This window comes from Suillus fuscotomentosus (genome assembly GCF_016647785.1).
Source record: "Suillus fuscotomentosus strain FC203 chromosome Unknown F5891scaffold_406, whole genome shotgun sequence".
In the NCBI taxonomy this organism is placed as follows: Eukaryota; Fungi; Basidiomycota; class Agaricomycetes; order Boletales; family Suillaceae; genus Suillus; species Suillus fuscotomentosus.
Genome location: NW_024539918.1, coordinates 14687 through 26177, shown reverse-complemented (window position 1 = coordinate 26177; position 11491 = coordinate 14687).

Genomic DNA, 11491 nt, shown 5'->3' with positions numbered 1-11491 from the left:
AAACAAGGTCGTATGGAGGCAACGACTATTGCAGAAGTTATCGTTTCAAAAAGTACGTTAATGTGCACGAGACATATTTAGGGATTACTCACAAGTTGCCTAGGCATGTTGAATGGCGCGGGAATGCTCCATGGAGGATGTCTGGCGTTTTTGATTGACAAGTCAGTACGAAGTGATTTGACGCTTCTGGGGATGTTCTGACAGACTACTATAGCTGCTGTAGTACTCCATTGGTCACTCTGGGACTCCTACAAAATATTAATGGAGTGGGAGTCACTCAGTCGATGAACATCATCTTCCACTCCCCTGGATCAGTGTACGTCGATGTGACCAATTCCCATCGGTACCCGCTCACTCTTATCACTAGTGGGTCGTGTTTGCGTATCATCAGCACTTCAATCGCTATGGGCGGCCGCATTATGAGCGCTCGATGCGAGGTTTGTTTTCTTGGTCAATTAATTGACGATTGATTAATGAGTTTCTCTACTTAGGTCATTAACAAAAAAACAGGCAGTGTAGTCGCTTCAGCCTATCTCAATAAAATGCAACCTGCCATGTCAAAACTCTGATGGTTTTATTTCTTTTCTGTTATCGACTCCTGACAGGCACTGTATCGAAAGCAATCTCTCCTCGCATGTACCAAACTAAGTATAATCAATAGGCTTGTATGATCACAGATACTGTATCCATTGGGGTTTTATGGTGGTACATACTTAGACACGATACGTTTTTAACAATCTAGATGCTGTTATTTCTAACTAGAATGATGACATATCCGCATTTTATGACTCGAGATAATTTCTAAAAGGTCGCTGTCGTCCTTCGCTGTCGCAGCGCAAACTGCTTCAAGATCGGCCGAAGGACCGAAGGTGCATTCATAAATGAGAAATCAGTAGAGACTCAGCCTGCACCGTTAATTACGCGAGGATCCCTGAATAGCCAACCCTCTCAGGAGTATCCCGATTGAATACCATTCTTGCGGTGAGCGGCTTCCTGGCATGGGCCGATCAGAAGCCCCGAAGCGGGTATCTCCGCAACCAAGCCAGGGGACGATGTTGTGGGTGGTTCGCGGAGTTTTGCATTATCCTATGATAGCCGTATTGAAGCTCTTGAAACATCAAGACCCGCCTAGGTTGGCTGGGTCGTGGATATAGGTAGCATCAATCCAGACCTTCCAATGTCACGTCGCCTTCCATCGGTGGGAACGTTAAGCTTTCTGCTGCGAACATTAGTATAAGATTAGATACTGAAATTGCAGACCGCGTTGTGCATATTTATATCTCTTCGCTCATCGTGCGATAGTTTTTGGGTAGGGAAGACGAAGACGAAGACTTTACAGATTATCCTGATCCAGTGATAAGATCTGTGACCGTCGAAGTGCCCCCAGCCGCATTCTTATCGCCGTCGAAGCAACCGATAACGGGATGAGGACGCTAGCCGCCCAGGGTGTCAGTGAAAATACGACTAAAAAGTACTCCTCCGATACTTTCCCAGTATTTTTGGAACAATGTTGGTATGTTGGGGTCCGAGGTTTTTGGACATACCGGAAGTAATGACCTCGACACTTGATGAAAATTTAGCGCTAGAAGGTTTAACGGCATCAGGGGATCAAAAGGAAGCGATTGGTGATTTTAGCAATTTTTTAAGGGGTACTTACGGCCATGTTTTTTGACAGAAATTACAATCCGTTCGAGCAAATATGTTCATTTGGTCCTCAAATCGGTGTGTTTTGTACTAAAAAGGAGTTCGCCGCCATTTGTGCCGCATCAGGAAATTCCCCATCTTCGAATTGGGGGAGTTTTGCTTGCAGCGTCGCCAACCGCCAGCCGCCAGCTTCCGCTATAAAGAACACGCGTACGACACTGGTGAGAAAGCAGAACTTTACGCTAGAAGGAAAGCAGAAGCGTAGCGTCGCAAGACAGCAACCGCCAGCTTCGGCTAGTATAAAAGAACGCGTGTACGAGAGCGGTGAGAATGCACAGTGCAAGCGAATCGTGGAGGCAGCTGCTGCGACACAGGAACCATCGGGTAACCAGAGTCAGTTGTGGGAGGTGAAACAAGTGTTCGGGATTGTCCTGAATTTGAATGTGCGTCACTCAGCATAACGAGACCTGATGCAATATGGGGTAGGTCTGGCACGCCGAACTCTACTATTGACCCTTGTTCAACGCAGAGGTTCATTTTGAATGTGCTTCCTCGAGACACCTACTTCCATTTGATTGACATCCATGAGAAAGTGCGTGAGTGACGTTGCTCCGTTGATCAAACCATCAGGTCACCACCTAGCCCGACTCGGGCGCCAGTACAAAGGGATGGTGCCTCCACCGAACCGCTCAACATCCAAGTTGACATTCTGACAAGGCTTCGAAAGAAGCAGTCTTAGGAAGTTGGGTATCAAGGGACGAATCTGGAGAGTGGTCATGTGTTCACACTTGAAAGCACAGCTAGACGAGGCACAGTCTGATAAAGAGTTTCCCACAAGGGGATTGAGTTCAAGTAAGCTTCATAAGGTCGTTAAAGACGTGAATGGACTGCACTACGCCACCTCCTGGCCAATATGCGTCATCAACTAGCTCACCAATCATTGCACCAGATGTTCAGAGTCCGCATCGCGGCACTTCTTGTCTACAGCAAGGCGCTCCGCTACTTTCTCCACTTCCCTCTTCCAATCCGTTTTAATGCAGAGCCAGATGCCAAGAGTCGACGAATAAAGTAGAGCAACGGTGAGACCACCCCAAAGCCCTGCGAGTTGCATGTCTTGCTTGAAGGCAAGCCACAATCCAAGGGGAATTCCAATGACGTAGTAGGCGCTGAAGAACGCATAAGTAGACATCGAACCAAATGAGTGGATGTGACAAATTACCTAAGATTGAGTAGAGCCCCAGTGAACTGATAAGGACCGGTCAGCCAGATGACCACCGTAGTATGGCAGAGCGCGTACCTGTTTGCCTCTCGCTCTCAGTATTCCTGATGTGATGGCGCATGCAAAGTCAGGCACTTGGAACAAACCCGCTAATGGCAGGATATGTGCCACAAGTGTCACGACCTCTGTGTCAAAGTGAGCCATGCGGTGAGTGGGTGTAACTTTTGCTATCATGGTATTCGGACACACCGGGATCGTTGTTGAATAAATAACCCCATGACTTGCGGAAAACCAACAAAACGACACTGGCAAGGTCTCAAAAAAGCAGCGTTGAAGGCAAGTGAAGTAAAACGAACCTAAAGAATCCTGCTGCTACAGCAGAGAGCAGAATAGCTGTATTCGCAGAAACTCCAGCACGCCTTGCATTCTTTTCACCAAGAAGATTTCCGACACTGGTTTCAGTTAGAAACAATATGCCACCCGCACAGAACAGGAACGAACCGGACAGAGGTCGCAATACCCAAAGAAAATGCGGCTTGAAAAGTGGATGAACAGGTCGATAAAAGAACTGATTGGGTTGCCAACGCCGTTGGCCCAAGGCTATATACAGAACGTCGGTTGATTCGATCATGCAGGAACGTAACACTTACAAGCTAGCAGCAACTGTGAGATCGAGATTCAGTGTGTTTTCTCCCGAGGACAACCAAGGAAAAGTACGCACGCCCGACTAGTTCCCACGACCACCACTCTGAAGCAACCTGACCTACATTGGAGATAAGTAGTTTCGGATGAGCTTGGGAGCGTGCAATATTGCCTCATCTACTCACCAACGCCACCTAACCCAAGCTGAACAAGAAGACCCAAGGAGGTGAAGGATCGCCGTGACAGTGGATGCCAGGCAGTCTTTTCAACAAAGAAAATGCCGTAGATAACAGAGGCTATCGACACAAGATTGTAGGAAATCGATGTCGCTATCGGGGCGCCAATGAAACCTAATCTGATTGGTTCCGGACCCCATACTACAGCGAACGCGTAAGTATGAGATGGTCAAACCCAATCGTCAAAACACACCCAGCCCATAATTCAAAAGCACGTTGATAGGTGCCACTGCCATGATGATACGAGTCGGCACAGCGAAGAGACCTTGACGGGAATTAATGGTGAGCATCGAGCTACAGACCTACACACCTTGGGACTGGAAATATCGGCTAACGTGCCAATTAGGACGATGGTTTAAAAGTGAAGGAAGCCAAGCTTACCGGGAAATGCAATTGAATGCATAGGCCGGCAGACCTAACGAGGCCCATTTCAAGTAAATACCAGCGAGTCGCGCAACCTCCGGTTCTTGCCTCAGCAAAAGCAGGATAGGCTCCGCATTAAACCATATAACAAACATAGGCTAATAAGCCGATGATCAGCGAAAACCACGTTCGACGGGATTCGACGACTTACTATAAGTGTAACAGCCACGACAACCGCTTTTAACGAATGGTAAGTAGCGAGCATCAAAAAAACAATCATACTCACTCATGCGCTGCGTCCACAGTCCAACAAGGTGCGGTTGATCAGAGGTCCAAGCCCCGGGAAGCATTGTGTCTAAGGTTGAAACAAGACCATGGATAATGCTCAGACCGGTGACATTAGCAGTCATGAACCCAATAGTTGCGGCAGCAAGAGCGACGGTTGAAATATGGCCGATGGAGATCACAGATGACATTATCATGCTGTGCTCAAAAACATGCGTGCTGACAAAAAGGTTTGGGTCAGTTGATAGCACATTTGGTGTATGAACTCACCCAAAGACAGGCAAGGTGTATTTCAACAAGATCCAAAATTCTTCCCAGTACATTTGAGTGGTACTAGGTTCATGTCCATCACTAGGAAAGTCCACATTCTCCCGGATAAGCGGAATCAATGGCGCCAGGAGGTGCGTGGTCTCAGTTGGCTGGAGGACAGTAGATACTTGGGAAATTATTTTCATGGACGGTTGCGGCGGAATGATATACGATGCAGGGAAGCTGGTGCGCCTAACCTGCCTCCGTGGTGCAAGCAAGCCATCCTCTTCACCATACTCTTCCTGGTCGTTCCTGATAGAAGAAGCTTCAAGTCCTTCCTGAGCTTCTTCTGGAAGGGGAGCAGCAAAACGAGATAGAATGGCATAATCTTGGGGAAGGGACGATGGTGTCCCGGATATCTGGGATATGTGTGCCATTACTCCAACCTCCAACGTGCAGCTCCGAATCAAACGGAAAAAAAATGCTAGACTGAACGGTGCACATGAATAAGTATTGTCTGACATTCAATTGGGCTAGTCATTCACCTTGTGGAATGAACTTCACGAATTGGTGAAAAGGAGACCAAAGATAACGGGGAAAAGTGAAGAATTAAATCAAAAAAGTATCTCATTTATGATCGATCAAATTATTATGTATTGAGGGATTTTGATATAACTTAACTAAGATGCGGAGCTCATGTCAGGTGTGCTATCATGTGATCTTTACTCCACCGCGGGCCAGGATGGCAGCTCCCTGAGAGGATTGCGTTAATGTTTACTGTATGACTCGCCTGCACATAGAACTCAAACTATAATCTTATGTATTAATGAAATCGCAGAAGATGTTGAAGAATCATACATGATGAGTGTATGTATATTTGGCTTTCATTTCCGATCATTCCCGATCACGTGACAAGGCGCGTCTAGACGCGTCTGATTGCAAAATCAACTTGGCCTTGGCAAGACCGTTCCACCCCAGTCGGACTTACCAGAATGGCGGCAAAAAACTGCGTCTTTTCTAGTACGAGAGCAGTCTATCGTCAAAGTATTCTCCAATCACCCACTCGAAAACGTACCAACTCAGAGGTCCATGACACTTCACAGCCACGGAAAGCGTTTGGCGACCTTGACGACACAGTGGATTCCGACACTTCAATCGAGATATTCGAGGGTAACCTGTTTTCAGGGAAGAAGAAACTGAAGGGGTGCAAAGGACTTGTGTGGGAAGCAACCCAAGCCGTACGCGTCTTAAAGCTGATTATATGCTTTGAATTCAATGCGTTAATACATACTATGAAGAGTGCTCACAGCTTTATTCTCGTGAAACCGTTCCCGCAGAGTCTGCATCCTTCTCCTACCAGACTGGGAAGCGCAAGCTCACCAAGGCGCGTAGAGCAACATCTGGCCCAAGCTCATGGCTTTCTTTTCTCCCGTTTTCATCCTCCAAAACTACGAAACACGACTATGAGTTCATGCTTACGCTTATTCACGACCTCGTCGTTCCTCCGCCAACCAACTCCGCTAACTTGAGTCCCAAATCTCCGCAATTGGCCCAAGCAGATCCACATGAAATGCTGGCTTCCTACGCCCAAACATGCTCTGCGAAGCACCTGTCGCTGTCTACGCTTCTTCAAGAGCCGGATATAGCAGGTCACACTGCCATCTATTGAACTATTGTCAACCATCGCTCCTCCCTCCTTGATGCTCTGCTCAAATATGCCTCCCCCTTAACCCCTGTGACACTCAGTGAAATGAGGAAGGCATGTTTGGTGGCGAGTAATCAGCCATTATTTCAAAACCTTAGATTTAGTGTCGGGTTGTGCGCAAGTGGGCTTCGGAATGGTAAGTCTGAGCTGGGAAGCTAGATTGGGGCTGATGTTTTGTTGCCAGCTACCGATGGACTGCTTCTTGGTCAGCGCCCACCAGATGACGTGCGTGTTGAAGAGGACCCTGATGGTGCTTTTTCTGCAACACTGGATATTGCGATGTGGCAGAAACGTATGCGTGCAGTTGGGAGCGTGAGTGTGGAATTTATTGTCTCTGGTGAGTATCCTGCGCTCCTTCTCTCACACTCATTCCTGCTTTCATTCTTCCTCAGTTCTTTCACAAATGAGAAGAATTGGTTAACATTTCTTGCATTTCAGGTCGTATATTTGCATCAACGATCGTCCCCGACCCCACTCTAAGTCCACCAAAACCAAAATAGTGGTAGGGCCCTTGCACGTCTCTCCCTCCTTGATCACAGCCTACCGACCTACGTGGATGCAACAGTAGTCATCGATGAACCTCCTCCTTTTCCTTCTCTAGAGCCTTGTCCACGTTCACCAAGAAATTCCTATTCGCCAAGAGAGCACATCCACAGCGCCAATTTCTCAGGAAGAGAGACGGTGTATGGCTTTGAGAACGAAGTGGGATCTGGAGGTTGTGAAACGGACTTCAACTATGATGGACAAGCGCACTTACCTTCGCTCAGCCCTCCTGGCTCTTCTCGTCCTGCATCGTTCTCAGGTGCACATACACAGAAACAGATGCCACCACCTTGCTTGCTCAAAAATTTGTCCTCGTCGCGTTCCTCGTACACATTAGCATCTGTATTGGATACAAGTAAGGCCGCAGCTCTCACAGCTGAGAAGCAGCTCGCGAAGCTGAAGAATGCGTCGTTGGGATCCAGTGGGCGTGCTCCAGTGGTGCTCCATTTTAGTGCAGGAGAGTCTATGCTTGCTTGTCGTACGAGGAACGGAGGTGAGGTTCTTTCCACTGTTTCAGTCGTGAAGTGGAAAGCTTGTTTATGGATTTTGGCTGTCTATTCGTCATACATAGAACAACCTGAGTCCTGACCAGTCTCCCAGCAGATTCATACACTATACCTCACGCTACCACCAAACCTGATACCTGGTCCGAACATGGTACATGGTATATCTCTGCGATCGTCCATTCATAGCACATCTCCGCATATCACGCCTGATGGCAGTTTACGAGCACGACTAGAGGCGAGGTTGGTGAAAACTTGATGTAGGGATTCCACCAATAGACGTGGACAAACTGCTCGAAGAGCGCCCACAACTTCATTCTCGTAACACCGTTCCCGCAGAGTCTGCGTCCTTCTACCAGACTGGGAAGCGCAAGCTCACCAAGGCGCGTAGAGCGAAATCTAACCCACGCTCATGGCTTTCTTTTCTCCCATTTCATCCTCCAAAACTACGAAACACGACCATGAATTCATGCTTACGCTTATTCACAACCTCGTCGTTCCTCCGCCAACCAACTCCGTTGATCGTATGATTTTTTCACTTCAATGTTTGCCCTGATTCCAGTGCCTCGTATGCATGCTAGGTGTGTCTCGCAAACTTCATAACCTGATATGCAAGTAAATAATGTCCAGTGAACTTAAACGTCTAAGCTTTCAACTACGACTTGGAAACTAACATTGGTTGATGTGAGATGTAGCTTGAATACGAAAAAGTGATCGAAGGACAAACTCACCTCTCGCTATACATGGTGCAGGACGTCTTTCCACTTTTGTATACGCTCGTCCCTCTTTTGCTCCTATATAAATAATGCAGGTCAGTGTGAGTAAACAGATGCGACGAAGTGTCGAAACAAACAAATCCAGTACAGGCACTGCATTTCCCATTGCCCGGTAATCCCCAAAAGAGGCTGTTGGAGGCCTTCAGATGGGCCGCAATCTGAACCAAAGCTTGCTTGCAGCGCGGGATGTCTTCAAAGGAGAATTTTACACGTTTGTTCATAATGTCCTCAACACAACCAGGAATGGAGAATATGACATCGGGGGGCTCAGAGAGGGCAGAGGAAACTTCTGACGACTCGCTTGATGTCATACTAACTGAAGGATGTGGCGTCTCTGGATTATAGTCAGGGTCGTTTATCATAGTCTTCTCCCAGTGTTTCATCTCGTTGGAATGTGGCTGTTCAGCATCGTAATAAGTCCAATCCAGTCCGCAAGCAAGAACCACGCCAAGTGATTTGAGGTCTTGATCATCAGCAAATGCGTGGATTGCCTGCTTTGCCACTTGTTCGTCTAGGATTTCTTTGAACGCTTTGTGGGATTTGATTCCTGGCTTGACCTCAATGGTGAGGATGACACGTTTTTTACCGACACAGGGCAGACTTGGAGATCCCTCTGGTTGAGTTGGACTGGTGCGATAGAGAATTTGCGTGAAATCAGGTATTTTAATGGACCTTTGTGAAATTTGATTCGGCCCGGGAGGCGACAGAGATATCTGCATGCTGCTCAAGTCACTAGGCTGTTGTGATGAATGGTTGGATGGTGTCATATCATTATCAACGCATCAGTAAACCGGTGAGTTCTTGCTGGGGATTATGCTGATTATGGTGCTTTTACATGGTCATATATTGCTTTATATCACTTTATATTACAATGTGACGAAAACCTTTCCTATATATTACGATATATAACGATATATGACGATATCTTCTTCTCACAGGTTCTCTGATGGCCCGCCCACGTCGTAGGTCCAGGTGAGCGAATATTGTGAGTTTGACAGGCAGACCGTTGTTTCAGTCACGATATCTGAGTCCGAGTGCGGAAACATGTATTGATTCAGGCAAATGTCCCAAACTCCATACCACGGGCATTTCTTGTGGCGTATGTCACTGGCAGCGGCACTGATGGCGAGACGTAGTCGAAGGTCGACATCGACACTAGCCATTGTGCAAGAGAAAACAACAAATAGTCGAGTATGCGTGGGTGTAGATTGAAGACAACAGAACCTGTATTGCGAGGTCTTTCGGAAAGAAACTGCCAGCAAGGCTTCTTGAGATAGTAGAGGTTGAGAGGGACTTTCGAAAGAAGAACTCAAATACACATTAAACACTGAGACACGCCGGCGAAAATAAGACACGGCCATTTGTGAATGTCAGAGTTCTGACTCGGACTGGTCTGGGTATGTGGACTCGGATGTCAATTGTCTGTTATTGAATCTCAAGAGTTCCGAGAGGCGCATAGTTGATGAGTTCGACGAGTAATACTGCTAGGTCGATTAGCTTGTGTATGAATCAATAGAGTAGTTGTCGGAAATGTAATCAATGAGCGTTGAATGATTGTTTCGGTGTGGTGCGGCAGCGATGCGCTGAGCCCTCCTCGTGGGAGTCGGGGATGGGCCAGGTGAAATTGACGCGGCCCTGCCGCGCCTGCCGCGGTCGTGACGCGCCTGTGACGCGGCACTGACGCGGCATATGTGACGCGGCACTGTAACAAATTCCTATGTACAAATCATGTTTACACAACTTCATATCGCATTCCAAACACTTTGAATCATCGTTAATGATCAACATATGAGTGTCTGCCTGCGTACAGGCTCTATAGTGCTGTATTCACCTCTCACCAAATTTACAGTGCTTGTCCTCTGCGTTCATATTACTAGTATGCATCTTGCGCGTCAGTCCTATATTGTTGCATTACCTCTAATTCGTTCATCTATGTTGGTTTTCAGATGCAGTGTCAAATGTTGTCTCACTGTGTCAAGCTTCGACCTCACCCTGCCAAGTTTGATCCACTCTCTATACCCTGCACCAACACGTCGAGCCCCAACCATGGCATGTCAGAAGCCTCGTTTAGGCTGCGTCAAGCACTACTCACACCACGACAAGTTCTCCCAAATATCTTCGCAGTCTCTGTACTAATATCAACATCCACACTCTATGCCGCGTCAAGACCTACTACAGTGCCGCGTCAACCATAGCACATACCGCGTCAGTTGCCGCGTCAAACCTCCTCCATGCCGCGTCAGTGCCGCGTCAAACCTCGTCAGTGCCGCGTCACCCGCGCGTCACGCCGCGTCACTGCCGCGTCAAACTTCATTCATGCCGCGTCACAAGTAGCACATGCCGCGTCAGACCTCACCACCTCCACATGCCGCGTCAAACCTCACCACCTCAACTGTCACACTGTCCGTATAACTTAGGTACATTTTACTTTACATCTGTCATAATAATTGATATTCTAACGGTGTTCCTTTTCATCCTGACAGAATTAGACGTCGTACACTGTAATTGTCCATAGGCAGTAATAAATTTATTTTACTAAGCATTCTTTCGTTGTCTCCTCTGGGCTCGAGAAACAACCCTTATTATCGCGCTTTTGTAAATCGTATCATGGCCTTTGTGAGTTCTTTAAAATACGGAGTAAACTTGTTATAACCATCTTTTAGCAATTAATCAAACATATATTCAACTTTTTCTATCCCAACGAGACAGAGAATCAAAATTATCCAGATCGGCCGGGTCCGCTGCTGAGTTTTGGGGACCTCATACCCTGCTATGACCGTTCAGGTGCGTCATCCGACATATTCTCCTTGTGAACTCAGATTTGACAAATAGAACAGGCAATGTAATAGCTTATCTTCCGGCCTCCGTGCAGACCGCTCAGCCATCACATGACCCTGCACACTCCGTCCCAAATCCACCACCCCTCCCTCAACACATGAAACACCACTCACAAGAGTTATTCGAACTCTGCACGGACACAAAGTCTATACCACGCCGACGTGCCCGAAGTGTTAGTCCTTCTGCAGCCCGAACAAATCAACGCCGTGGTCTGGATCAATCCTCCAATTCCCTACGTCCCAAATCTGGCGGTGGAGATGAGTTATGGGACCCATTCGCGTGAACAAGGAGGCCACTTCTAAGACTTATTGCTGGCGAACTTTGGATGCACAGGTTTTATGTGACGGCTCCCCCAATTTCATCACTTTGTATCTTGGAATTCCTGTGATGTTGATAGTCGAGTTCGGTGATGTCCTCCATCGCGATAACAAATGGAACATTCCCAAGCACATAAGGCCCCTCACAAAAGAAGCCGAAGAACAGCATTC